This window comes from Medicago sativa, chromosome 3 (genome assembly GCF_051527215.1).
Source record: "Medicago sativa cultivar Bolivia chromosome 3, Bolivia_mono, whole genome shotgun sequence".
In the NCBI taxonomy this organism is placed as follows: Eukaryota; Viridiplantae; Streptophyta; class Magnoliopsida; order Fabales; family Fabaceae; genus Medicago; species Medicago sativa.
In genome coordinates, this window is record NC_140751.1 from 23,379,058 (window position 1) to 23,406,431 (window position 27,374).

Sequence of the window (27,374 nt, forward strand, 5' to 3'; positions counted from 1 at the left end):
GGCTTTAACTTCAACAAATGGCAAAAGTTGCAAAAGTCATTTATAACCCTAGTCTTTAACCTTAATAATGGTAAAAGTCATTATTGACCCCATTTCTATACCAAACCCCTATATAAGTAGAACCCACACATTTATGCATCTTAGTATAAACAACTTATTCATCGATTTAAACATGAGAAGTCTTGGAAATATGAACATATCTAACCCTAATAGATCATAATCAACAGCTTCTTCTTCAAATGTTGCAAGAAGGGGACGAAAATGCTTTTGTGGTTATCATACAGTTTTGTTGACTTGTAAAAGGGGACCAAACGCAGGTAGGCAGTTCTGGAGATGTCCACTTTGGATGGTAACTATTTATCCATTTTATTCTTCGTTAAAATTCAATTCTTAATGTCTATTTCTATTTCTGGACTTTATTAATAATTTTGTTTTTTGTGTATTAAAACCCAGACACAACAAAAATGTCGCAAGTTTATTTGGCTTGATGAAGATGGAGAAGAAAACTTAACGAGGGTGAAGATGTCCAGACTCAAAGTGATGTTAGTGTTGTTGATCTAGTGAAAGAACTTGTGGAAGATGCACATAAGATTAGAGAGAAAAATAAGAAGAATAAGATGAAGCTTAATCTGATGAAAAAGAGGGGAAATATACTGCTGGGGTTACTAATTATGTCTTTAAGTTTAAATATTGTATTTTTTATGATGTTGATGAAGTAGTCTTGAGTTTAGAATTAATTTTTCTTTAAGTTTAAAAAATTATATAAAAGTTTATTTACCTTTTTTTTATTATTTTTAACTTTACGAATTCCAGGTTGCAAAAAGTTAATTATTAGATTGGTTTTTCCATGTTGCAAAAGTCATTAGTTGGTTGCCAATTCCAACTAGCTTATTATGCAGTTATTCTGCAGTCTTAAGTTTCCAATGCATAGGTTAAGCAACAATAGATGCACAATTGATTAAAAAAAAAAAGAAATAGAACGATTAACAAGAAAGAAGAAAAATCCATTTTTAAAAAGTAGTAAATGACAACTATTAAACTAAAAAGATATGACAATATGAAACTAAAAAGATGATCTAATACAAAATGACGGTTAAGAGCATGAAGATGACATCTCAAACAGTTACACTGAATTGAGATAAATTCTCAAGCAGTTCTGATGACATCTCAATTTATATTCCACACTTTGCATAATATCTCTCATATTGTTGAAATTCTCTTTCAAATATCTAACAGGACCCAAAAGATGATTGAGCTTTGCAATTCGTTTCATAAACCAGTGTCTCTCTTCTTCTTCTTCATCATCTAAAAGCTTCCACGCATTATTCCAGATTCTTTCAAACTCATCAAATGCATTCAACACCGTTCGTATCTCTTCCTCGTCCGGTCCATCTTCTTGACGTGCAACCACATTATTTCTAACATATTGAATCTTGAAAGCATGATATTGATTAAGACCCTCTTTCAGTAGAGCAAATATTTCAGTGTTCGTTCTAATTAGATGATTCTTAATGAAATGAGGATCATCAATGAGCGATTTCCACAACTTGCAAACACACCTTAGTTCTATAGGATTGTCTGACTCCACCCTCAGAAGGATTTCGATCATGACTTCTGTAGGTAATTTGAAGTCTGACATTATAAAAGAAGAGCCTTTTTTAAAACTTTTGAAAGAAGGTGAATGGAAAATATGTGATGGATTAGATGAAGTGGTTTATATAGACATTCATGGAAATTGCAATCGGTTCGGATACCTTTTGGGAAGCGTTATGACTGCTCCCTAAGCACATTGAATTTCTAAAATGTGACTTTTTCAATGTGTCATCATTACTCGGTGGTTGTTAATCAATTATTCAATGTAATTACATTCAGTCATATTTTGTAATTTAAAACTAATAAAAAACACATAATAAAGTAACAAGACCATATTAGAGAGTGAGTGAAGACAAGTTTAGTACAACTTAACACCAGAAAAATAAAGTGTACAATCCTCAACAGGATTCAAAGAGCTTAACAACAAACTAATTGTCCATAAGTTTCACTAATACTGGCTAGTTCAAATAAAAAGTCACATTCAACGACATAAGGACATCATATGTTGCATCAATGTCGTACAAGAAGCAACATCCATCACATTCGCAATAGGTTCAGGTCTGCTTCCCGACCCAGCTTGAATATCTTTCTACACAAACACAAGTCAAAAACATTTCTCATTGGACTGGGACACATTAAGTTTAGACATGACAATTCAAAATTGTTCATTTCGTGACGGATCATTTCCTGACACAGTATCATCTTCTTCATCATTGTTCATTGCCACGACTTTGGCCTCCTAAATCAAAAATTATCCATGTTAACCTTAAAAAACAACATATATGAGTTCAAGAATATGGGATTAATTTGATTGAACTTACATTCAGTAGTCTCCTTGATGCCCTAACAGGTGCCTCACCACGCGTTCTTCTTTTCCTTTTCTTTCCTACTTTGGCTTGTTCAGGAATCATCACACAATCCTCACTGTCAATGTTCTTATCCTGCCAAAAATTGAGAAGTTAATCAAAAGGTGCAGATTACTTGTGCAGTAAGTAAGTCATTTACATTCCTATATTTAAACACATTGTTGGTACTTACGTTCATATTCATGGATCTTTGTGAATCCTTGACAACCTCGCTTTGACTACCTCCCTTTAATCCTTCTGCCACATTTTTTGGCCAGCACTCTGAGACATAGGCGCAGAACAAGTCTTTTTATTTGATTTTCCTCCCTTTGATCCTTCTCCCATGTCTTTTTGGCTAGCATGCTGAGACATGGGCGCAGAAATATGTTGATTGCTTGCAGTACGAGTCTTTTTATTTGGGTTTCCTCCCTTTGATCCTTCTACCACGTCTTTTTGGCTAGCATGCTAAGACATGGGCGCAGAAATATGTTGATTCCTTGCAGAACATGTCTTTTTCTTTGGGTTTCCTCCCTTTGATCCTTCTGCCACGTCTTTTTGGCTAGCACTTTGAGACATAGGCGTAGAACAGGCCTTTTTCTTTGGGTTTCCTCCCTTTGATCCTTCTCCTACGTCTTTTTGAGACATGGGCACAGAAAGATGCTCAGTGTTTGCTGAACATGTCTTCCTCTTTGATTTTCCTCCCTTTTATTCTTCTCCCACATCTTTTTGGCTATCATGCTGAGACGTGGGCACAGAAAGAAGTTCATTGCTTGCAGAACAATTCTTTTTCTTTGATTTCACTCTCTTTGATCCTTCTCCCACGTCTTTCTGGCTATCAGGCTGAGACATGGGCACAGAAAGATGTTCAGTGCTTGCGGAACATGTCTTCCTCTTTGATTTGCCTCCCTTTGATCGTTCTCCCACGTCTCTTTGGCTATCGGGCTGAGACATGGGCACAGAAAGAGGTTCAGTGTCTGCGGAACATTTTCTGGCATCATGTTGCGTGCTGCCACAGTTTGAACATTTTCTTACAAACTTTGGTGCATTTTACTTCTTCTTTGGAGCACCTTTACACTTCATTGGCAATGGATCACGTATGTGGTCCATTGTTGAGTTTCCAGTAACAGTTGGAACTTCAGGGCTCACGCACTTTTCCTAAAGCTTTTGTATGCCATCCAGCACATCTGCATACAACCTACCCTTTTTGGACACTTCCCTGCAAAAATTTGTAAACACATTACATAATGCACCATATCGAGCAATCTCCATCAATTTTGAATCTACTTCCCCACAATAGTCCACATTCAAGAAACCAATCTTTGCCTTTTTCGTCCAACGCAACAAAATCAAACATTCTGGGAGCATGGAATCCCTCGAGATTCAAATTTCTTGCATGAACACTGAATTGCTGAGATCGACTCATCGTATAGAATTTCATAAACACCTTCCTCAAGATATTTTGTCAACTTCATTTTTCTCAAGTCACCAATCACTTCTTTTTCCTTCACACTCAGTGCAACACCTTTCATAATCTCTTCTTTCACTTCTTGAAAGATCTCTGCCGTATAGATTTCAGCAGAGCAGATGAGTTGTCAGCACAGGGGATGAAAACCTGGATTTAAAATCAGCTACAAGTTCGTTGTTTCTGTAGCCTCTCATTGCCTCATCAAAATTATGCAGAAATTCAAAGATGCTTCCTTTCTTCCTAACATAACTCTTTATGATTTTATTAACAGACTCACATTGAGACGTAGTTCTTATACCACCAAAGAAATCGTCACGCATGTATGCAGTTGCCCACAATTCTTTGTTCTCATATGTTTTGGTAACCCATGGATTGTTCTCAAGGCAATTTTCCCTCACCAAGTCCCCCAAAACTCTTCAAATTCATCCTCCGTAAAATTAGAGTACATTGCTTTTTTAAAACCTTCCAAAAAAGCTGAATTCTTGACATTGTCCATAGCATTCTTGTTCAGATGCCAACCACATAGACAATGACGTGTACTTGGTAAAACCGCCTTTATCGCCTCCCTCATAGAACCATCACCATCTGTTACAACTGCTTTTGGAAGTTTTTTTCCCATACAATCTAGAAAACTAGTCAACACCCACATATAAGTTTCTATTGTTTCATCCATCACCAATGCAGCACCAAATATAACTGTTTGTGAGTGGTTGTTGCAGCCAGACAAAATCACCAACGGATAGTGGTATTTGTTCTTGTTGTACGTTGTGTCAAATGCAACCACATCGCCAAAGCAGAAATAATCTGATCTGCTTGTGCCATCTTCCCAAAATAGACATTTCAAACGTCCGTCATCAGTGGCAGAATATTCACAAAAGGAATGTGGATCAGTTGATGACTTAACATTCAGATAGTTTAAAGCAGCTGAAACATCACCATCCTTAATAACAGCACACATTTTTTTGTCAAAGTAATTGTAGAGATCTTTCTTAGTGAACCCAACACCAGGATATCCACCCTTCTGAGCCACCATGTATCCCATTATATGACAAGTTCTTATTCCGTGTGACTGAAGACCATCAATTTGTGCTTTATCTACCTCGTATATTTTCCGATAAATAGGGTGTAAATGCACAACATTGGTTGGAGTAGGTTCATGGTTGTGACCCTCTTCACAAATAGACACAACATATCTACCCTTTTTGGGTCTGTAGTGAACACGGAGCCTAGCTGGACACTTTGTACGAGTGAGACGTTGATGATCTCTTTGCCTATCTGTAATATCCCGCCTGGCAGTATCCAGATATTACCAGTCGACTGTGTCAGATGAATTTAATTTATGGAGAGTAAGTTAATGGTTAATATTTTATGACATGTCAGTATAATACGGATAAAGTATCAGAGTTGTACTAAACACGCTTAAGGCAAGGGTAATATGGTAATATCACATGGAAAGGAATATTTATATGTTTTGTGTGGGAAAATATCTCATTTCCCTTATCCTTTTCTCTCTCTTGGTTGGGAAAATATTTTCTTCTCCTTCTCTTTTCTTTTCCCTCACGCCACTCTCTTCTCTTCATCTCCATCAATCTTCTCAAATCCTTTCTCCTCCCATGGCAAGCTTTAGATCATGTTTCCTCATGAACCTATTGAACTTAAGGAAGTTTGTATTATGTTTGATCTCTTCTCTTCTCCTCTCATGAAAGAAAGCTAAGGTTAGGGTTTGGTTCTTGGTGAGTACTAAGATGATGCAAGTTGTGGTTCTTTATGATAAAGCAAGGATTATGGTGTCCTAGAGTTCAAGAAAACAACAAGATTGAATGGCATAAGCTAAGATTGCAAGAGAAGCAAATTAGGGTTGATGTTGGGCTTGGAAGCTTGGAGCTTGTTAATGCTTCAAGATTATGCTAGGTGAGTTCCATAGGTAGCTATCCTACCCTTTGGGTTTATGTTTATGTCTTATAGGATAATATGACAATTCTAGGGTTTATGAATGAATTGATTACCCGTTTTTATGCCATGCATGCTAAACATGTTTTACACTTGCTATATATATGTTTTACAAGTTTTCTATGGCCTCTAGTGTCATGTTATGCATATGGATGGTTGGTTTTGAGGTTTTTGGGTAAAAACACCAATTATGCAGGTGCTGGACTGTCATAACTTGCCTCGCGAGCAAGCTGGTCGCCACGGCGTGTATGAAAGTCGAGTGGGGGGTGTTGCTCGCCCTGAGCTCGCCTCGCGACCAAAGCAACTCGCCATGGCGAGTGATGCTACTCGCCTCGCGAGTGAGTTTGTGCATCAGAGTACAACTTGCTCGCCTCAGGCCCTGTTGTCATCTTTCGAGCTGGTGTTACCCGTGCAATCTTTCATAAAAACAAACCCCTCAAACCAATGTCCTATATGATGAATTTCTAAAAGAGTTTTCTTATGAATGAAGCAAGTATTAAACATGTTTAGTGATGCTTGGTATATGAGAGGATGACATGTATGTACGATACGAACTGGGGTAGCAAGATAATCCATAAGCAAGGGGAAAACTAGAGCCTTGACATAGTTGTCAAGAACTAGCAAGTTAGCAAGAATCCCTAGAATGTTCATACGCAAAATGCATATCTTCGCACATGAATAAGAATAAGATTGCAAGTATGTTAAGCCATGGATTGATTAGTTAATCTCTCCACTAAGACTAAGTATGTACAAGTATAAGATTACCGCTAACCGGATCGACTCAAGGGTCCGAGGTAATAAGCAAGCAAGTATGATTATGTTTAAGTATACGTACGACAAGACTATGATTATCATAAGTAGGTGGCATGTCTCTTGCTATCCACATCAGGGGGATACAAGAGGTTCTCGATCTAAGGGGAACGATTTAAGCCGTAAGGGACCCACATGTCACTGAAATTAACAAGACGTAGGTGCTCGTGTCTCTTGTTATCCACGTCAGGGGGATACGGGAGGTTCTCGACCTAAGGGGAACGGTTTAAGCCGCAAGGGACCCGCACGACACTGAGGGAGTCCGATGTACGTACATCTGTCATGTATGGGATTGATCTCGGGGTTACTCCACCCGGGACTATCCGTAAAATGAATCAAGATAATAATTGTTTGTTCAACGCTAACCTAATGAACGAACTTAGATACGTTTATGCATCATATGAATACGATTATGTTCCTTATGATTATGTTATGGTATGTAGTATGATTCATGCAAGACCATGTTAAGGACAAGAGCATTAGATGCTTTAAGACAAGTATAAGTTATGTATAGAGCATTATATGAACATGATACCGATGACGATCTTAGGTTTCCCCTAATCGTCTGGTTTAGAATCGTGTTATGATTATGTTATGTTTAGGCCTCGATACGTAGAGCGTATTCTTGGCAATGCGGTCCTAGGTTCCCTCGGCCGCCATGACACGTATAGGAAGTGAAGCCTATAACAAGTTAAGGTGAGACTATGACGGCCCTAGTTTGCACGACCGTCTAGTATGCAAGTCCCCACACACGTATAATCAACCGTCAGGTTGTAAAGTAGACACGTGGTGACCGTAGGTTTCCCCTGAGGTTACCTATAGCCTAGGATTTAGGGGAACTCACTGAGACATTATGTCTCATCCCAATCCTTTTTTGTTTTAGATGTCAGGTTGGATTAGCAAGCTAGTAGCCGAATGGATGATGCGACAAGTGTTTGTTTGTACCGCTGCAGGATGTATGGATACTTCAAGGATTGCATATAGTACATTTATGAAAAGTTGAGTTGTATTTATGTTGTACAAACGCATTTGTTGTATAAGATTATTCATTCGAAGTTTTATTGTTGTAAATTTTTGATGTATCCAGTACTGAATTAACGCACACGCTAGACTTTCTAGATACGTCTAGTATGGGTGTTACATTTGGTATCAGAGCAGGTCGATTCAGACCGTGCCTTGGGTCATTAAATTACAACTAAGGAAGTGGGACCATTGGGTTCCAGGTAAACGTTCTAGTTGTTGTTGTTAGTTGAGCCTGATCAACTCAATTTAGCATTCAACGATTGGAATAGGTACCTGAGAGCTGAATAGGACCCAGGAGGAACGAAGTATGTGATGAAGAAGTTTGATCGTGCCAAAAGGTGGCCGGTGAACTAATCAAGTAGAAGTGTGAATCCTCCGGGAATGTAAGACACGTTAAGAAGGAACGTTCCAACCATGTCGGGTAAGATGTTAGCAATACTTCATGTACCCGCAAGTGGCGAAGTTGGATATATATAATCATGACCGAAAGATTCGGTAAGAGTTGTTGTTGGAACGAGTTTATGATATTCTGGAATGTTAGTACAAGGTTACAAGATAGTGAGAAGTCGATATGTGTTGACGGAGTCAGCAGGCTCTTAGGAATAGCAATATGTGAATGGAGTTAAGGATTCAAGAGAAAGATTTATGTTATCAGGATTAAGGCGTTGATTTCCGACGTGCCAAGAACTGTATCGAAAAAGGTTGAGGATTGCCATGCATATGTTATAAAATATTTCACGATGATAGGAATAAATGATATGCATTGGATACTTGAGAATAAGAATTTCATGCAAGGAATGTTTCTGAAAAATAGAGTTGGAGAAGCTCACCAATAGCAAGCCTGGGACGAAACTTTCCGTTTTTATGAAAACTACCATTTCGTTCCTATGGTTTGCAATGACTATTGGCGAGATGTCTTCACAATAAACTTTTATGTAGAGAAAATCTTTTATGATGTCAAGTAACGAATGCATATCATATCCTAAGATTTCCAAGGAATAGGCATGGGCAACCATCAATGAAATCGGTACGGTTTAAGGTAGCTTTGGAAGTTAATGTGTTAAGAGTCAAGAACGAGCCAAGATCAAGAATATAGAAGTTTCGGTATTTAGAAGGAAAGTCACGGATGTTTATGTACAAGGTATGAAGAAGAAGTTTTAAGCGGTGCAAAGTTATAGGAATTCACATGGTTCACGGATTGTGTGGAATTATGACGTATTTCTCGAACCTATGTTTTGCTTAATTAACTTGTTAAGGCTCGATATGATGTTGAGTTATAAAGTTTAAAAGAATTTTAGAAAAGAATTACGCGTATGGGTGATTGAAGTTGACATTTTGGAAATTCACAAGAGATTTCTAGGAACCGGTTTGCTACGACACTCGTAGAGCGGGCTAGACTTATTAGAGTCTAGGATTGGTGGCACCTATGTGTTATCAACTCGTTCTATGATTATAGAGTAACGACCGGGGCCTAAACCCGATATAATTATAAAGTAGAAAATCATCAACGTCAATGACCCGTGCGTTAGATTACAAAGTTTTCCTTTAAAAGAAAAATCCACGAGCAAGCATTGGTATGATTAAGCAAAATATAGTATGCGAGAATGCAAAGGTACAAGGTTAGATGTTCAAGAAAGTGTTGGAACAAAATGTGTTTAACAATGAACCTTAAAGAGTTTTGATGATAACAAGGTATTAAAAATTGTAAATTGGACTAGCTAATATTTGTTCAAGTGTACATGACCACAGTTAAAAAAAAAAAGGTTACATCATTGATTGGTTCTGAATGAGCAAATAAAGAGCAAAAGAAAATGAAGCTTAGATGATTCTGAAGGCAATATGCTCCTGAAAGTAAAAGCGCTCCTGAAGTCAAGCTGCTCCTGAAGACATAGTGCCCCTGAAGAAGTAGTGCTCCTGAAGAATAGTGCTTCTGAAGACAAGAGGTCCAGAAGCCACATCATCAGAAGCTGCACCATCAGAAGCTGCAGAAGCTGCACCATCAGAAGCTGCAGAAGCTGCACCATCAGAAGCTGCCTCATCAGAAGTCATTTCACCAGAAGCTGAAGATCAACTGGATTTGCAGAACATTCAAAGATTGAAGAATCTACATTGCAAAAGCTGTCTATTGGTTTCGAAAACACAGCAGTAAATCAGTGGAACATTGCAACAGTCATTTCAAAGGTGTTTGAAGGCATGTGCTTGCAATTTGGACGAAAGCGTTGACATTGTACTTTGTAAGAATTGTACAACCACGTTCTCCACTACTCTGTTTTGTGTCCACGCTACAAGACAAGAAAACAGCTCCAGAATACGGTCTCGCCTGCATATATGTTCCTTTGGATAAGGAATGGATTTCAAATTGGTTCTTCATAGGACAATAACCAAATCAGGCAAAAGATCATTGGTGAAAGATCAAGCTTCAACAACGACTCTTTGGTGTGCTGGCAATTTCACAACGTCTCTTTCACACCTCTATATAAAGGAGTAAAGACCTAGAGTTTTGGCAATGCAAGAACGCTGAACGAAAGACTCACAACATTTTTACAAGTGCCAAACCTCTGCTGAAATTGTTCTGCATTCACTTAGAATTTCTGTGTCTCAAAGTCATATCTTTGAAATTCTTAAGTCCATTGAGTCTGTATCTGATTTGTATTGTGAGCACCTCTGATTGTATATCAAGTGTTCAACCTTAAACAATTTTCTGTGTAATTTTGTTTAGTTAGGAAGTCTCTTGCAGTTGTGCTTGAGCAGGAAGTCTCTTGATTGTGTTCTTGAGCAAAGGAAGTCTCTAGCTTGTGTGCTTGAGCAAAGGAATTCTCTTGCTTGTGTGCTTGAGCAATTGTAATCAGATATTACTCTTAGTGAAATCTCCTTGGAAGTGCAAGGGGGACTGGACTACTTCCGGATTGTGGAAGGAACCAGTATAATTGCTTTGTGTCGTTCTTATTCTCTCTCTCTGTTTTATTCCGCTGCATTTAGATTCTGATTATCACTTCAGAAGCTGTCTCACTTAGCTTCTGATCAGTGTGTTCAGTTTTTAGGAGAAACGAAGAATTTTTCAAAACACAATTCAACCCCCCTTCTTGTGTTTTTCTCACCTTCAATTGGTATCTAGAGCCTTGGTCTGTTGTGTAACACTTAACCGTGCAACAGTCAAAGATCTGAGAAAAACATGTCTATTCCTCCTCCTACTGGTTCTGGTGATACTAGCTATAAAAATGTCTCACATGATTATAGTGATAGTAAGAAATCCAGTGTTGGAAAAGTTCCAAAGTTCAATGGAGATGCTGAAGAGTTCTCTTGGTGGAAGACCAACTTTTACAGTTACATCATGAGCCTAGATGAAGAATTATGGGATATTCTGGAAGATGGTGTTGGTGATTTAGTCCTTGATGAAGAAGGAGCTGCTGTGGATAGAAAGAAACATACTCCAGAACTGAGGAAACTCTACAAGAAGCATCATATTATCAGAGGAGCCCTTGTCACTGCCATACCCAAAGCAGAATACATGAAGATGAGTGACAAATCCACTGCTAAAGCTATGTTTGCTTCTCTCTGTTCAAATTATGAAGGGAGCAAGAAGGTCAAAGAAGCAAAGGCTCTCCTGCTTGTACATCAGTATGAGTTATTCAAGATGAAGGATGATGAAACTATTGAGGAGATGTACTCAAGGTTTCAAACCTTAGTTTCTGGGCTACAGATTCTAAAGAAGAGCTATGTTGCTTCTGATCATGTAAGCAAGATACTCAGAAGCTTACCTGCCAGATGGAGACCAAAAGTGACTGCCATTGAGGAAGCTAAAGATTTAAACACTTTAAGTGTCGAAGATCTTGTTAGTTCTCTCAAAGTTCATGAGTTAAGTCTTAATGAACATAAGTCTACTAAGAAGAGTAAATCAATAGATCTTCCATCCAAAGGCAAGTCATCAAAAGCTCTCAAAGTGGTTGAATCTGAAGAGGAAGAACAGTCAAGTTCAGATTCTGAACCAGATGCTGCTGAAATGGCCATGCTCTCAAACAGACTTCAATATCTGGCCAAGAAGAACAGAAAGTTTCTCGCCAAAAGGGGTAACTCCAGAAGCTCAAGGAAAGAAGATCAGAAGGGATGCTTCAACTGTAAGAAGCCAGGACACTTCATTGCTGAATGCCCTGATCTTCAAAGAGAAAAGTCAAAGGACAAGTCAAAGAGGTCTACATTCAAACCAAGCAAATTCAAGAAGCAGATTAAGCAGAGTTTAATGGCAACCTGGGATGATTTGGGTAGTGAATCTGGATCTGATAAAGAGGAAGCTGATGAAGATGCAAAGGTAGCTGTTGGGTTGGTAGCAACAGCAACTTCAGAAGCTGGATCAGATTCAGACTCAGAAGATGAAAACGAGGTATATTCCAAAATTCCCAGAGATGAACTTGTTGAGTCACTTAAAGAACTTCTTACACATTTTGAAGTAAGAACCAATGAGTTGAAGGATTTAAAAGAAAAATATGCTGATTTGGTACAACAGCAAAAATCAACTCTATTGGATCTGAAAGCTTCTGAACAAGGACTTAGGGGCTTTGACTTCATGTGTAAAACATATGAAGATCAGCTCAGGTTCTTATGTCAGAAGCTACAAGAAAAGTGTAATGAAAAATCTTTAAGTAATCATGAAAATTGCTCTTGAAGATTTTATTATATCTGGCATTGACAGAAGCAGAGTAGCTTCTATGATTTATAGCATTTACAAGAACAATGGCAGAGGAATTGGTTTTCCAGAAGTGAAACTTGAGAAAACCAATCTAAAATCTTGTTGTGAATGCATCAAGGAAGGTCTGAAAACCTTCTTTGTACCAGAAGGGGCTGAGTTGGAAACTGTTGTTCAATCAGAACCTGAAGCTTCTAGTTCTAAGGCTAAGATTACTTCAAAGCCAAAGAACTCTAAGTCAAAGGCTATGATCAAATCTGATTCCAAGATTTCAAAGGTTAGGATCCTGAAAAGATCAGAACCTATTCCTCAGAGTTTGGTGAAACCAAAATCTGGGGTTCTGAAGTCTAAATTTCAGAAGAAGTCAGTTACTGCTTCTGAAGTACCAAAACCTACGGTGATGGTTAATCAGAAGCAACCCAACTTACAGCACAAGGTACAAGAAGTGAAGAGTAAAGCCTTAAGTACTAACCTTCCAGGACCCATAGGACAATGGATACCTAAATCTAAAAATGTCAATGATGCAGGTATGTCTAAGAGCAGTGCCAAAGCAAAGATCATGGTACCTAGACAGCGGTTGCTCAAGACACATGACAGGAGACAAGTCCATGTTCCTCAGCCTAACAATGAAAGAGGGAGGAAATGTGAAGTTTGGAGGAAACCAAACAGGCAAGATCATAGGTACAGGAACTATTGGTAATTCCTCTACCTCAATTAATAATGTATGGTTGGTAGATGGTCTTGAACATAACCTTTTGAGCATTAGTCAATTTTGTGATAATGGTTATGATGTGCTTTTTGAAAAACCCAACTGTACAGTAATCAACAAGGAAGACAAATCCATTGTGTTCATAGGAAAGAGAGTTGACAATGTCTATAAAATCAATTTTTCTGAACTGGCTGATCAGAAGGTAATTTGCCTACTATCAGTGAATGATAAGAAATGGATGTGGCACAGAAGGTTGGGACATGCTAACTGGAGGTTAATCTCTAAGCTTAGTAAGTTACAACTTGTGAAAGGGCTACCAGACATTGACTATCACTCAGATGCACTCTGTGGTGCATGACAGAGAGGGAAAATTGTGAAATCATCTTTTAAAACCAAAGACATCGTTTCAACCTCAAGACCTTTAGAATTACTCCATATTGATTTATTTGGACCAGTGAGTACTGCATCCTTATATGGAAGTAAATATGGATTAGTCATTGTTGATGATTACAGCAGATGGACTTGGGTGAAATTCATAAAGAGTAAAGATGTTGTGTGTGATGTATTCAGTAGCTTCTGCACTCAAATTCAATCTGAAAAAGAATCAAAAATTTTGAAAGTCAGAAGTGATCATGGTGGAGAATTTGAAAATGAGCCATTTGAAGCTTTTTGTGAAAAACATGGAATTTTCCATGAATTCTCTTCTCCTAGAACTCCACAACAAAATGGGGTTGTAGAGAGAAAGAATAGAACTTTACAAGAAATGGCCAGAACCATGATTCATGAAAACAATTTACCAAAACATTTTTGGGCAGAAGCAGTAAATACAGCATGCTATGTTCAAAACAGGATCTATATCAGACCTATTTTGGAGAAAACAGCATATGAACTCTTTAAAGGAAGAAAACCCAATATCTCTTACTTTCATCAATTTGGATGTACATGTTACATTCTGAACAACAAGCTCTACCTAAAGAAATTTGATGCCAAGGCCCAAAGAGGAATCTTCTTAGGTTACTCTGAAAGGTCAAAGGCATACAGAGTGTATAATTCAGAAACACTCTGTGTTGAAGAATCTATGCACGTTAGATTTGATGACAAAGAGCTTGAAGATAAAACTTCAAAGCAAGGTGAAAGTTTTGCAGAGATACAGGTTCCTGAAGTTACTCCAGAACCTGATCAGATAGCTGAGTCTGAAGATAGTCCAGAAGCTGAACCCACATCAGAAGCGCAGGATGAAGCTGCTTCTGATGAAGCACAAGATGGCTCACATCAAGAAGATCCTCCCAGAAACACATTCAAACACAAGTCTTCACATCCTGAGGAGCTAATCATTGGAAACAAAGATAGCCCAAGAAGAACAAGATCACATTTCAGACAAGTAGAGTCAATGATTGGACTAATCTCAATGATTGAACCTACAACAGTTGATGAAGCACTTTCAGATGATGGATGGATCCTAGCTATGCAAGAAGAGTTGAATCAATTTCAAAGAAATGATGTGTGGGATCTGGTACCCAAACCTCAGCACAAGAACATTATTGGAACAAAATGGGTATTCAGAAACAAGCTGAATGAGCAAGGTGAAGTAAGATTGGAAGCAATCAGGTTACTTCTTTCCTATGCAGTTAATCATGGCATAACATTATATCAGATGGATGTCAAGAGTGCATTTCTAAATGGTGTCATAGAAGAAGAAGTGTATGTCAAGCAACCTCCTGGATTTGAGGATATTAAAAATCCTGACCATGTTTTTAAACTGAAGAAATCACTATATGGCTTGAAACAAGCTCCCAGAGCTTGGTATGATAGACTAAGTAATTTCTTAATCAAGAATGATTTTAAAAGAGGACAGGTTGATACTACACTCTTCAGAAGGACCCTTGGGAAAGATATTCTTGTTGTACAAATATATGTTGATGATATAATATTTGGTTCTACTAATGCATCTCTTTGCAAGGAATTTTCTGAGTTAATGCAGGATGAATTTGAAATGAGCATGATGGGAGAGCTGAAGTTCTTCCTTGGCATTCAAATCAATCAATGCAAAGATGGAGTTTATGTTCATCAATCAAAGTACACAAAGGAGCTTCTGAAGAAGTTCAAACTTGAAGATTGTAAAGTGATGAACACTCCAATGCACCCTACGTGCACCTTAAGCAAAGAAGATGAAGGAGCTAAAGTAGATCAGAAGCTGTATAGAGGTATGATTGGTTCTTTGTTATACCTTACTGCATCTAGGCCAGATATTTTATTCAGTGTATGCTTGTGTGCAAGATTCCAATCAGATCCTAGAGAATCTCATATGACTGCTGTCAAGAGAATCTTCAGGTATTTGAAAGGAACAACTAATCTTGGACTCCGTTATAGGAAATCCTTAGATTATAAGCTAATTGGATTCTGTGATGCTGATTATGCTGGTGATAGGATTGAAAGAAAGTCAACCAGTGGTAATTGTCAATTTCTGGGTGATAATCTTATATCCTGGGCTAGCAAAAGACAAACAACTATTGCTATGTCTACAGCAGAAGCAGAATACATTTCAGCTGCAAGTTGTTGTACACAACTACTTTGGATGAAACATCAGTTGGAAGACTATCAGATAACTGCTAACAGTATTCCCATTTATTGTGATAATACTGCTGCTATTTGTTTGTCTAAAAATCCAATTTTGCATTCTAGAGCTAAGCACATTGAGATCAAACACCATTTTATCAGAGATTATGTTCAAAAAGGAATTTTAGATATACAATTCATTGATACTGAAAATCAATGGGCTGATATATTTACTAAGCCTTTAACTGTTGAAAGATATGATTTTATAAAGAAAAATTTGAACATGCACTACGTGTCTGATTAGATGTTTGCTTGCTCCTGAATAGGATTTTAGGTTCTGAAGTTAGTTCAGAAGCAGTAGTCCATCAGAAGCTCCTTATTGAGGTTCTGAGGAAAACTCGCTTCTGATAATGACGTCAGCATCTAAAGTCCAGAAGCTGGATTTATTGCTTTCAAATAGTTGAATTAGTGGAAACGTTGGGAGTTACTTTTTAAAAGTAACTTCTGGCCCACTAACTTGGTAGTTACTCTGTGAACTTCTTATGTGGCCTGTATGTGTTGGTGTATAACTAAAAGGGCAATGATGATTTAATAGCTTTGAAAGTACTTTTCACGCGCCCCCAATTTTGTCATTAATGTTATGTTTGTTTGTCTCTTTTGAATTGCAATCGTTTTACTTTTAACACTTTGTCAATTCACACACTACTCACTCACAACAAACACATTTTGCTCTCAAACCTCTTGTGAAGTAAGTGCAAAAACCTTAGAACCCTAAATTCTCTAAATCTTCTTCAATCATCTTCAAATGGCATCTTCAAGCTCAAAAGTTTCAGAATCTACATCAAGCAAGCAAGGCGCAATCGGATCTGGGCCAGTCTACAAAGAGAAGACTATGGATATTCCATGGAAATCTTTAACAGTTCAAGTAGAATCACCGGTGGACTTCGCTTCACTTAAGAAGTACAAAGTAAACATGGAAGGATTGATAGAAACTCAGAAGCTGTCTGAGTATTTCAAGATGCTAAATGGGCCAACATATGTGAACTTGGTCAAGGACTTTTGGTTAAAAGCTGAAGTATACAATGAAAAGCCTGCAAAAGTTGTAAGCAAACAAGCTGGGTCAAAGAAAGGGAAAATGACCATGGATATGAATCCTACATCATTTGAGAGCTTAGAAATAAGGTCTGAAGTGATGGGCATTCCTATAACCATCACTGAGGGCGTTATAGCTAAAGCGTGTAGAATGAATGCAGAAGGAAGGTTTCAAGAAATAGTTAAGAAGGATGATGTCCTGCTGCAAAGCTACTACAACACTCTTCTGGGTGGTAACAAAGATGCTAAGCCTTCTGAAATGGAGATTCATCACAGGATGTTGGTGAAATTCTGTACTGATTGCTTCTTTCTAAGAGCAGGAGGGTCTGACCAACCAAATCATCAACAGAAACTGGCAATCTACTTCATGGCCATGCTTGAGAAGATTAATTTCCCCAGATATGTCATGGATTATCTCTGCTGGGCTATTAATGAAGGCACTGTCAAAGGAAGGAAACAAGTGCCATGTGGAAGATTGTTATCAGAGATCTTTTATCAAGGAAGAGTGCTGGATTTCTTGAAAAAGACAAGGAATGCTTCTGATAAATGCTTCGAAGTTTCTACTGCTGAGAAGACTATCAGTAGCAAGACATTGCATTCTATGCATGTTTTCAAGACAGCCCCTAAAGATGAAAAGTGGTTGGAGATGACCACAGAAGAAACTGAGATTATCAGGGACTTTCCTTCCATCTTTAAGGAAAGTAATCCTGAACACTTAGCTAAATTAGTAGCTGAGTACGTCTTGGAGGAAAATGCGAGCTCTCAGGAGGAAGCTGCTCTTGCTAAAGGGAAAGGCAAGAAGGCCAAGGTAGTTGCTGTGTCAGAAGTTGTTTCTGATGCACCTAAAGGGAAGAGAGCCAGAACTAGTTCAGAATCTGATGCTGCTCCTACTAAAGGAAAGAGGGCCAGAACTAGTACTGAGTCAGAAGCGGCTGTTGCTAAAACCAAAAAGCAAAAAGTTGCTAAGTCTGAAGATGAATCTGTTTCTGCCAAGGATAAAGGAAAGATACAGAAGGTTGGTGCTGCTTCTATTCCTCAGAAAAGAAGAAAAGGTAAGGCAGATTTGGTAATCACCGAAGAGCAGCTAGAGGAAGCTCTCGAAGAAATAGAAGAAGAAGAGGCTGAGCCAAAGCTGAAAAGGAAGAAGGCTCCTGTTGACAAGAAAAGTTCCATGGTTGAATTTACTCCAGCCATGAAGAGAATGGCTAAGGAATTATCTGATGACTATTTGGCAAATAGGCAAGAAGTTAAAGCCATGAAAGAACTTGAAAAAGAACAGGAAGGAGAAAGAACTCTAATAGTGGATGAAGCTGTTGCTGAAAATGTAGAGCAAGTTCAGAATCTTGGAACTTCAGAAGCAGTAGATAACTCTGCAATGTTATCTAAGGCACCTCAAGTTTCTCACACATCTTGTAGCACATCCTCTATTCCTTCTGAAGACACATCTCTTTTAGATCACCTAGAAAGTCATTATCTAGGTGAACTACCCCAATCTGGCTTTAACACAACCTCAGAGAAAGCCTCTGAGACAACTCCAGAAGCATCTGCCTCTGATAAAGTTGTTTTAGAAGACCCCCCACAACAAAAACCTTCACCAGATAAAGCCTTTTCATCCCCTCAATCTTCACCCCCTACAACTTCATCACCCCCTACAACTTCATCACCCCCACAACAACAACCAATTGTTCCTGAACCATCTGTTCCTGAACAACCAACTCCTCAAAAGACCGTTCCTGAACATTCTGTTCCTGAACAACCAGTTACTAAACCCACTCCTGAACCTGAACCTGAAACTGCCGCTCCTGAACACATTGTTCCTGAGCTAACCTCTGCTTCCATATCTTCTTCACCAGTTCAAGTCATCAAGATCATCCACCATACTGGTGTATGTGATATGGACACAGACTCTGAGGATGATCAATATGATCATGCCTCTGATATGGTAGTTGACCCCACTCCTGACCAACCATCAACCAGCAAATCATCAACTACAAATGACCAATCATCATCAAACCTACAAATTGTTCCCCTAGCCCCTCCAAAACCCTCTAAACAACCTTCACCTCCCACCATTTACCTGGATTCTCAAGTACTAAAAGATGTGTGGGAAGATATTGCTTTTGAAGTTCTCAGACTGATAGCAAGTAGAAATGATCTGGGTCATACAATAAGCTATCAGAAGCAATGGAGAAGGATCAAGGAAAGGGTCATCAACCTGATTTCAGCTCTGCATGATTCCTGCATTGAGGCTCAAGAGCAAGCCAAGCAGAAGCTGGAAGAGTGGTTGAATGGTATTGAAGAGAATGCTGGAGATGTAGAAATTCTTGGTACTTGGGTGAAGAATCCACTCAGTATCAGAGGCAGAGAACCTGATGAATTCCTGCCTAAGGAGCTGCATCTGATCATTCCTTCTGAGATTCTGGAAAAGATTGATGCACCTAACCTGGCTCTAGCTCAGGAGAACAAGGTGCTCAAAGAAGAAAATGAAAGGCTGGAAACAGAGCTACTAGAGCAGAAGCTGAAGATATCTCAGTTGGAAGCTGACATGCAAGAAGCCAAGATCAGAGAAGACAACTACATAAAAGATATGGACAAGAAGTATGCTGATGTTCAAGAGCTTCTGAAGAAGATTTTAGAGAAATAAGCCAAACCCATAGTTGCACACTTTTAGCTTATTTTTATGTCTTTTTAGGCTTTTGATATTCTTTGTTCATTTCTGCTTCTGAATTAGTTCTTTTTGCTTCTGATATTATAAGCTTCTGAATTCTTCCTGCTTCTGAAAATCTTTAACTGTTTATACCTTGTGTGTTATTATTTGCTTTGATAATAATGCTTGCTATGACTGTTTATTTAATCTTTGAAGATGGTTAAAATGCTTTTAATTTATTTGAATTATGATCTGAACCTTTAATCTTACGTTTTTCTCATCTCTTCTTTTTGTTTATGTCTTTTTGCTAATGACAAAAGGGGGAGTATATGTGATAGTATTTAAAGGCTCTGAGCCCCATTAATTAATGTTTGAAAATTTTGAAAATTTCTATCCTTTTTATCGGTGTATCAAAAAGGGGGAGTATCAAATTTCAAATAACAATTAATTGAACCATTCTTCCTATCTATAAGTCAATTCTTTCAATTTTTTTTAGCTCTGATATTATTGTGCGAAAAATGAATTTAATTAACCTGGATAGAACTTAGGGGGAGCTTACAAACCTCACCTTAAAGACTATCAGACTCAGGGGGAGTTAGAGCTTACAAACCTCAGACTCTGAGCTTACAAACCTCAGAACCCCAAGGTCAACTTGTTAATTAGATTAACAACAATTGATCAATTTTTAAATACTATTGTTTGTCATCGTCAAAAAGGGGGAGATTGTTGGAACAAAATGTGTTTAACAATGAACCTTAAAGAGTTTTGATGATAACAAGGTATTAAAAATTGTAAATTGGACTAGCTAATATTTGTTCAAGTGTACAGGACCACAGTTAAAAAAAAAAAAGGTTACATCATTGATTGGTTCTGAATGAGCAAATAAAGAGCAAGAGAAAATGAAGCTTAGATGATTCTGAAGGCAATACGCTCCTGAAAGTAAAAGCGCTCCTGAAGTCAAGCTGCTCCTGAAGACATAGTGCTCCTGAAGAAGTAGTGCTCCCGAAGAATAGTGCTTCTGAAGAAAAGAGGTCCAGAAGCCACATCATCAGAAGCTGCACCATCAGAAGCTGCAGAAGCTGCACCATCAGAAGCTGCAGAAGCTGCACCATCAGAAGCTGCAGAAGCTGCACCATCAGAAGCTGCAGAAGCTGCATCATCAGAAGCTGCCTCATCAGAAGTCATTTCACCAGAAGCTGAAGATCAACTGGATTTGCAAAACATTCAAAGATTGAAGAATCTACATTGCAAAAGCTGTCTATTGGTTTCGAAAACACAGCAGTAAATCAGTGGAACATTGCAACGGTCATTTCAAAGGTGTTTGAAGGCATGTGCTTGCAATTTGGACGAAAGCGTTGACATTGTACTTTGTACGAATTGTACAACCACGTTCTCCACTACTCTGTTTTGTGTCCACGCTACAAGACAAGAAAACAGCTCCAGAATACGGTCTCGCCTGCATATATGTTCCTTTGGATAAGGAATGGATTTCAAATTGGTTCTTCATAGGACAACAACCAAATCAGGCAAAAGATCATTGGTGAAAGATCAAGCTTCAACAACGACTCTTTGGTGTGCTGGCAATTTCACAACGTCTCTTTCACACCTCTATATAAAGGAGTAAAGACCTAGAGTTTTGGCAATGCAAGAACGCTGAACGAAAGACTCACAACATTTTTACAAGTGCCAAACCTCTGCTGAAATTGTTCTGCATTCACTTAGAATTTCTGTGTCTCAAAGTCATATCTTTGAAATTCTTAAGTCCATTGAGTCTGTATCTGATTTGTATTGTGAGCACCTCTGATTGTATATCAAGTGTTCAACCTTAAACAATTTTCTGTGTAATTTTGTTTAGTTAGGAAGTCTCTTGCAGTTGTGCTTGAGCAGGAAGTCTCTTGATTGTGTTCTTGAGCAAAGGAAGTCTCTAGCTTGTGTGCTTTAGCAAAGGAAGTCTCTTGCTTGTGTGCTTGAGCAATTGTAATCAGATATTACTCTTAGTGAAATCTCCTTGGAAGTGCAAGGGGGACTGGACTACTTCCGGATTGTGGAAGGAACCAGTATAATTGCTTTGTGTCGTTCTTCTTCTCTCTCTCTGTTTTATTCCGCTGCATTTAGATTCTGATCATCACTTCAGAAGCTGTCTCACTTAGCTTCTGATCAGTGTGTTCAGTTTTTAGGAGAAACGAAGAATTTTTCAAAACACAATTCAACCCCCCTTCTTGTGTTTTTCTCACCTTCAGAAAGATGTGTTCAAGTATGACATGTATACCCCAGCCGGAAAATCCAACTAGCAAGAATGTAAGGTTTACCCCCAAGTCAAGTATTATGAGCATAAGATAAGTCATCACGAGTTTTGTTCTTACAAGGCAGTAGTAAAGACAAGTGTAAGGAATATGAAGTCTCAATCGCTCTAACGGATTAGAGTAATGGTTTAAACCAACCGGGTGGAATCAGAGTAGCACCATGGAAGCTAATCGTTAATCACGAAGCATGGAATTTTAGTATGTATGGATTTTCGTGAAGAATGTTCGGTTGGTAATTCAAGTTTAGCAAGATGCATCACAAGACAAGCGAGGAGTTCTCGATGTGATAAGTAAGCATGAATGACGATATAGGAAAACATGTTAGGTTCAGAAGGTTTCCTCTTGTGATCCAAGTAATGATTGAAACATAGAGTATGATGACCGGTTTCGGAAAAAGGTATTAACGCTCAGGTGATAACTGAATGAAATTATGTGGAGAATAAAGTTATGTGTTCCTAAAGAAGAGGAACAAGTTACCGTCAAGTGGGCGAAGGATCATCTATGGTCTATGTTATGTCGTAATACGTGTCTGAGCTACGTATATCAGTTAAGAAGATAAGAATCCACATTCGGAGTTAAGCATGTTATCATGAAAGGAGATGTAACTCTCGATTTTGTGCAATGAGGATCATACTCTCGTATGCAATACTTGTTAAGTGAAAACAATACTTGTTAAGACATGTTAAGTTATGATTTTATAACTTTTAAAAGTTAAGATTGGTATTAAGGAACTTGGGAACGATGCTTATTTTAAACTCATGGAATTATACATTTTCGAAACTGATGAGATACGTCGTAAGTAAACTCTCTTAAGATATACAAGCTTCAGGACCAACTTGTCGTGGACAAGTTTGGGACGAGTTGTTAAATCTTTTTCAAAATATAGAAACTCGTCCGGTGGTTCTGTAGTACCATTACAGATTCAGTTTTGGGAATGATATAATCTTTCTAGCCATGTGTATATTCGTTTCAAGAACCCGAATACCAAGGTTTTAAAAAAAAAAAATTTTAAGAAAGATTTTAGAACACGTATCGTTATCATTTAACAAGAAGTGGCACTTGAAAGTATGCGCATATTATGGAAACGACAATGTTCGTATGAAGTCAATATCCTACGGGATACACAGAGATATGTTAGGAATGTATGATGTATATGCAAGTAAATTTGCTAGGAAGTTTCAAGAACACGTTAACCACAACGTTGGTTATTAGAGTGTCGGATAAAGTGGCTAGTTGATTTCGCTTATCTATGTCAAGCTATATGAGTTACCCTTTAATTCGGGTGCGATAAGATGCAATAAGTTTTTAATGAGAACAGAAGATTTCTTAAGACTCGGAAAGAGATTCATGGAATTGTCTATACGAGTAATGTATGTAAGAGGCATAATTCGCAAAGTGCGGTAGGAAAGATCATGTATGCATGAAACGATGTTTTAAGGTTGCAAGTAAGCACTGCAGGGCAAACCTGGTTTCCGGTAGGATTCCAGTTAAAAGGCAAATCCTGAGTGTTCATGTTTATGATGAGATACTGTTATGAATGGTTTATGTTAAGCGGGTAAGTTATGAGTCCGAGACAATAAGTCTTTGTGTAGCAAGGTAAGTTCCAAATCATGATGTGATGTGATAACTCCAATTTTTAAGTGATATTAAGATCAAGAAAGATATATGCTTATGTATGTGAATCAAGAAACAAGACGAGATGCAAGTAATGATGCACTTCTTGAGAAATGGTGTTTCAAATATGTATGGCTCAGACCATAGATGGTAAGTTTTTGTCATGATGATCGGTAGGTGATCTCTAAATTTCGAGGATGAAATTTTTTTAAGGGGGTAGAATGTAATATCCCGCCTGGCAGTATCGAGATATTACCAGTCGACTGTGTCAGATGAATTTAATTTATGGAGAGTAAGTTAATGGTTAATATTTTATGACATGTCAGTATAATACGGATAAAGTATCAGAGTTGTACTAAACACGCTTAAGGCAAGGGTAATATGGTAATATCACATGGAAAGGAATATTTATATGTTTTGTGTGGGAAAATATCTCATTTCCCTTATCCTTTTCTCTCTCTTGGTTGGGAAAATATTTTCTTCTCCTTCTCTCTTCTTTTTCCTCACACCACTCTCTTCTCTTCATCTCCATCAATCTTCTCAAATCCTTTCTCCTCCCATGGCAAGCTTTAGATCATGTTTCCTCATGAACCTATTGAACTTAAGGAAGTTTGTATTATGTTTGATCTCTTCTCTTCTCCTCTCATGAAAGAAAGCTAAGGTTAGGGTTTGGTTCTTGGTGAGTACTAAGATGATGCAAGTTGTGGTTCTTTATGATAAAGCAAGGATTATGGTGTCCTAGAGTTCAAGAAAACAACAAGATTGAATGGCATAAGCTAAGATTGCAAGAGAAGCAAATTAGGGTTGATGTTGGGCTTGGAAGCTTGGAGCTTGTTAATGCTTCAAGATTATGCTAGGTGAGTTCCATAGGTAGCTATCCTACCCTTTGGGTTTATGTTTATGTCTTGTAGGATAATATGACAATTCTAGGGTTTATGAATGAATTGATTACCCCTTTTTATGCCATGCATGCTAAACATGTTTTACACTTGCTATATATATGTTTTACAAGTTTTCTATGGCCTCTAGTGTCATGTTATGCATATGGATGGTTGGTTTTGAGGTTTTTGGGTCAAAAACACCAATTATGCAGGTGCTGGACTGTCATAACTCGCCTCGCGAGCAAGCTGGTCGCCACGGCGTGTATGAAAGTCGAGTGGGGGGTGTTGCTCGCCCTGAGCTCGCCTCGCGAGCAAAGCAACTCGCCATGGCGAGTGATGCTACTCGCCTCGCGAGTGAGTTTGTGCATCAGAGTACAACTTGCTCGCCTCAGGCCCTGTTGTCATCTTTCGAGCTGGTGTTACCCGTGCAATCTTTCATAAAAACAAACCCCTCAAACCAATGTCCTATATGATGAATTTCTAAAAGAGTTTTCTTATGAATGAAGCAAGTATTAAACATGTTTAGTGATGCTTGGTATATGAGAGGATGACATGTATGTACGATACGAACTGGGGTAGCAAGATAATCCATAAGCAAGGGGAAAACTAGAGCCTTGACATAGTTGTCAAGAACTAGCAAGTTAGCAAGAATCCCTAGAATGTTCATACGCGAAATGCATATCTTCGCACATGAATAAGAATAAGATTGCAAGTATGTTAAGCCATGGATTGATTAGTTAATCTCTCCACTAAGACTAAGTATGTACAAGTATAAGATTACCGCTAACCGGATCGACTCAAGGGTCCGAGGTAATAAGCAAGCAAGTATGATTATGTTTAAGTATACGTACGACAAGACTATGATTATCATAAGTAGGTGGCATGTCTCTTGCTATCCACATCAGGGGGATACAAGAGGTTCTCGATCTAAGGGGAACGATTTAAGCCGTAAGGGACCCGCATGTCACTGAAATTAACAAGACGTAGGTGCTCGTGTCTCTTGTTATCCACGTCAGGGGGATACGGGAGGTTCTCGACCTAAGGGGAACGGTTTAAGCCGCAAGGGACCCGCACGACACCGAGGGAGTCCGATGTACGTACATCTGTCATGTATGGGATTGATCTCAGGGTTACTCCACCCGGGACTATCCGTAAAATGAATCAAGATAATAATTGTTTGTTCAACGCTAACCTAATGAACGAACTTAGATACGTTTATGCATGATATGAATACGATTATGTTCCTTATGATTATGTTATGGCATGTAGTATGATTCATGCAAGACCATGTTAAGGACAAGAGCATTAGATGCTTTAAGACAAGTATAAGTTATGTATAGAGCATTATATGAACATGATACCGATGACGATCTTAGGTTTCCCCTAATCGTCCGGTTTAGAATCGTGTTATGATTATGTTATGTTTAGGCCTCGATACGTAGAGCGTATTCTTGGCAATGCGGTCCTAGGTTCCCTCGGCCGCCATGACACGTATAGGAAGTGAAGCCTATAACAAGTTAAGGTGAGACTATGACGGCCCTAGTTTGCATGACCGTCTAGTATGCAAGTCCCCACACACGTATAATCAACCGTCAGGTTGTAAAGTAGACACGTGGTGACCGTAGGTTTCCCCTGAGGTTACCTATAGCCTAGGATTTAGGGGAACTCACTGAGACATTATGTCTCATCCCAATCCTTTTTTGTTTCAGATGTCAGGTTGGATTAGCAAGCTAGTAGCCGAATGGATGATGCGACAAGTGTTCGTTTGTACCGCTGTAGGATGTATGGATACTTCAAGGATTGCATATAGTACATTTATGAAAAGTTGAGTTGTATTTATGTTGTACAAACACATTTGTTGTATAAGATTATTCATTCGAAGTTTTATTGTTGTAAATTTTTGATGTATCCAGTACTGAATTAACGCACACGCTAGACTTTCTAGATACGTCTAGTATGGGTGTTACACTATCTAACCTTGATAAATGCTTCATCTCTCTAAACCCCTGCTTGTTACATACATACTGCCTCATTACAATCTCACCGTTAACATTGCGTCTAATATCACTCTTCCTAACAGCAAAACCTTTACACTTACCGTACTTATAATAAAAATTGTAAGCTTCATCAACACTCGCAAATTCCATTTTCCTTATTCCTTCAGCAGTTAATGAATTTATCCTTACCATTTCCTCACCAACAACTACATCATCATCTTCAGCTAAATTGTTATCACCTTCACTACCATGACCTTCACTTTCATCACCTTCACTTTCATCAACTTCACTACCATGACCTTCACTTTCATCACCTTCACTTTCATCACCTCCACCTTCATCACGTTCACCTTCATCACCTTCACGTTCATCGCCTTCACTTTCATCACTTTCACCTTCATCACCTTGACTTTCATCACATTCACTTCCATCATCTTCACCTTTATCACCAGCACTATAATCACCAGAACAACCACCATAATCACTTTCATTGTCTCCAGTTTCATCATATCGCTCATCACCTGTATTCCCTTGAGTATTCTTCGTAAAATTACCATGACTCACATCATCATCATCATCATCATCATCTGCATTCTGTTCAACATTCTCAGTAGATTTACCACCACTCCCAACAATGATCGGATATGTTTCGTCACTCAAATCCACATCCGTAGAACCGTAATCATGTTCTGGTGTACCAAAATCCGTAAAGTCATTGTTGTTGTTTTCCATCTGGAATACAAAATTTAAACCAAAATGAGATAAACCCTAATCACTTATCAAACCAAATGAAGATATAAACCATAATCAATGAACACTAAACAACCAACAAAACTATTCAATCCTAAGTTCTATTCACTATTGAACCAGCTAATGTACTTAATCACTAATTTCCCAAACCCTAATCATCAAATCAAAAACTATTTCCGTAATCAAAACCAGCGAATCTACCCTAATCCCTAATTTCCGTATTTGATTTCGCATGACCTAACCAATCCCGATAATATTACATGCAGAAAAAATAGGTGCAGTTGAGCTTACCTAACTTCACAGTTGAGCTTGAAATACGAATCCAAGGGCAACGATCGGGAAATAGGGTGGAGACTGGAGATTGGAGACGACGATGGAAGGGCAACGATCGGGAAAAGGGTGGAGATTGGAGGCAAAATCCTTCTACTCTGGTGGGAGAGGAGAAAGAAAAGGGATGA

General features: G+C 38.4%; 1 pseudogene; it reads right to left on the reverse strand.

Annotated features, from left to right (window-relative positions):
• Positions 1-3,143: 3,143 nt before the first annotated feature.
• On the reverse strand, positions 3,144-26,894 carry LOC146936478 (protein FAR1-RELATED SEQUENCE 5-like; annotated as a pseudogene).
• Between the last annotated feature and the right edge of the window lie 480 nt (positions 26,895-27,374).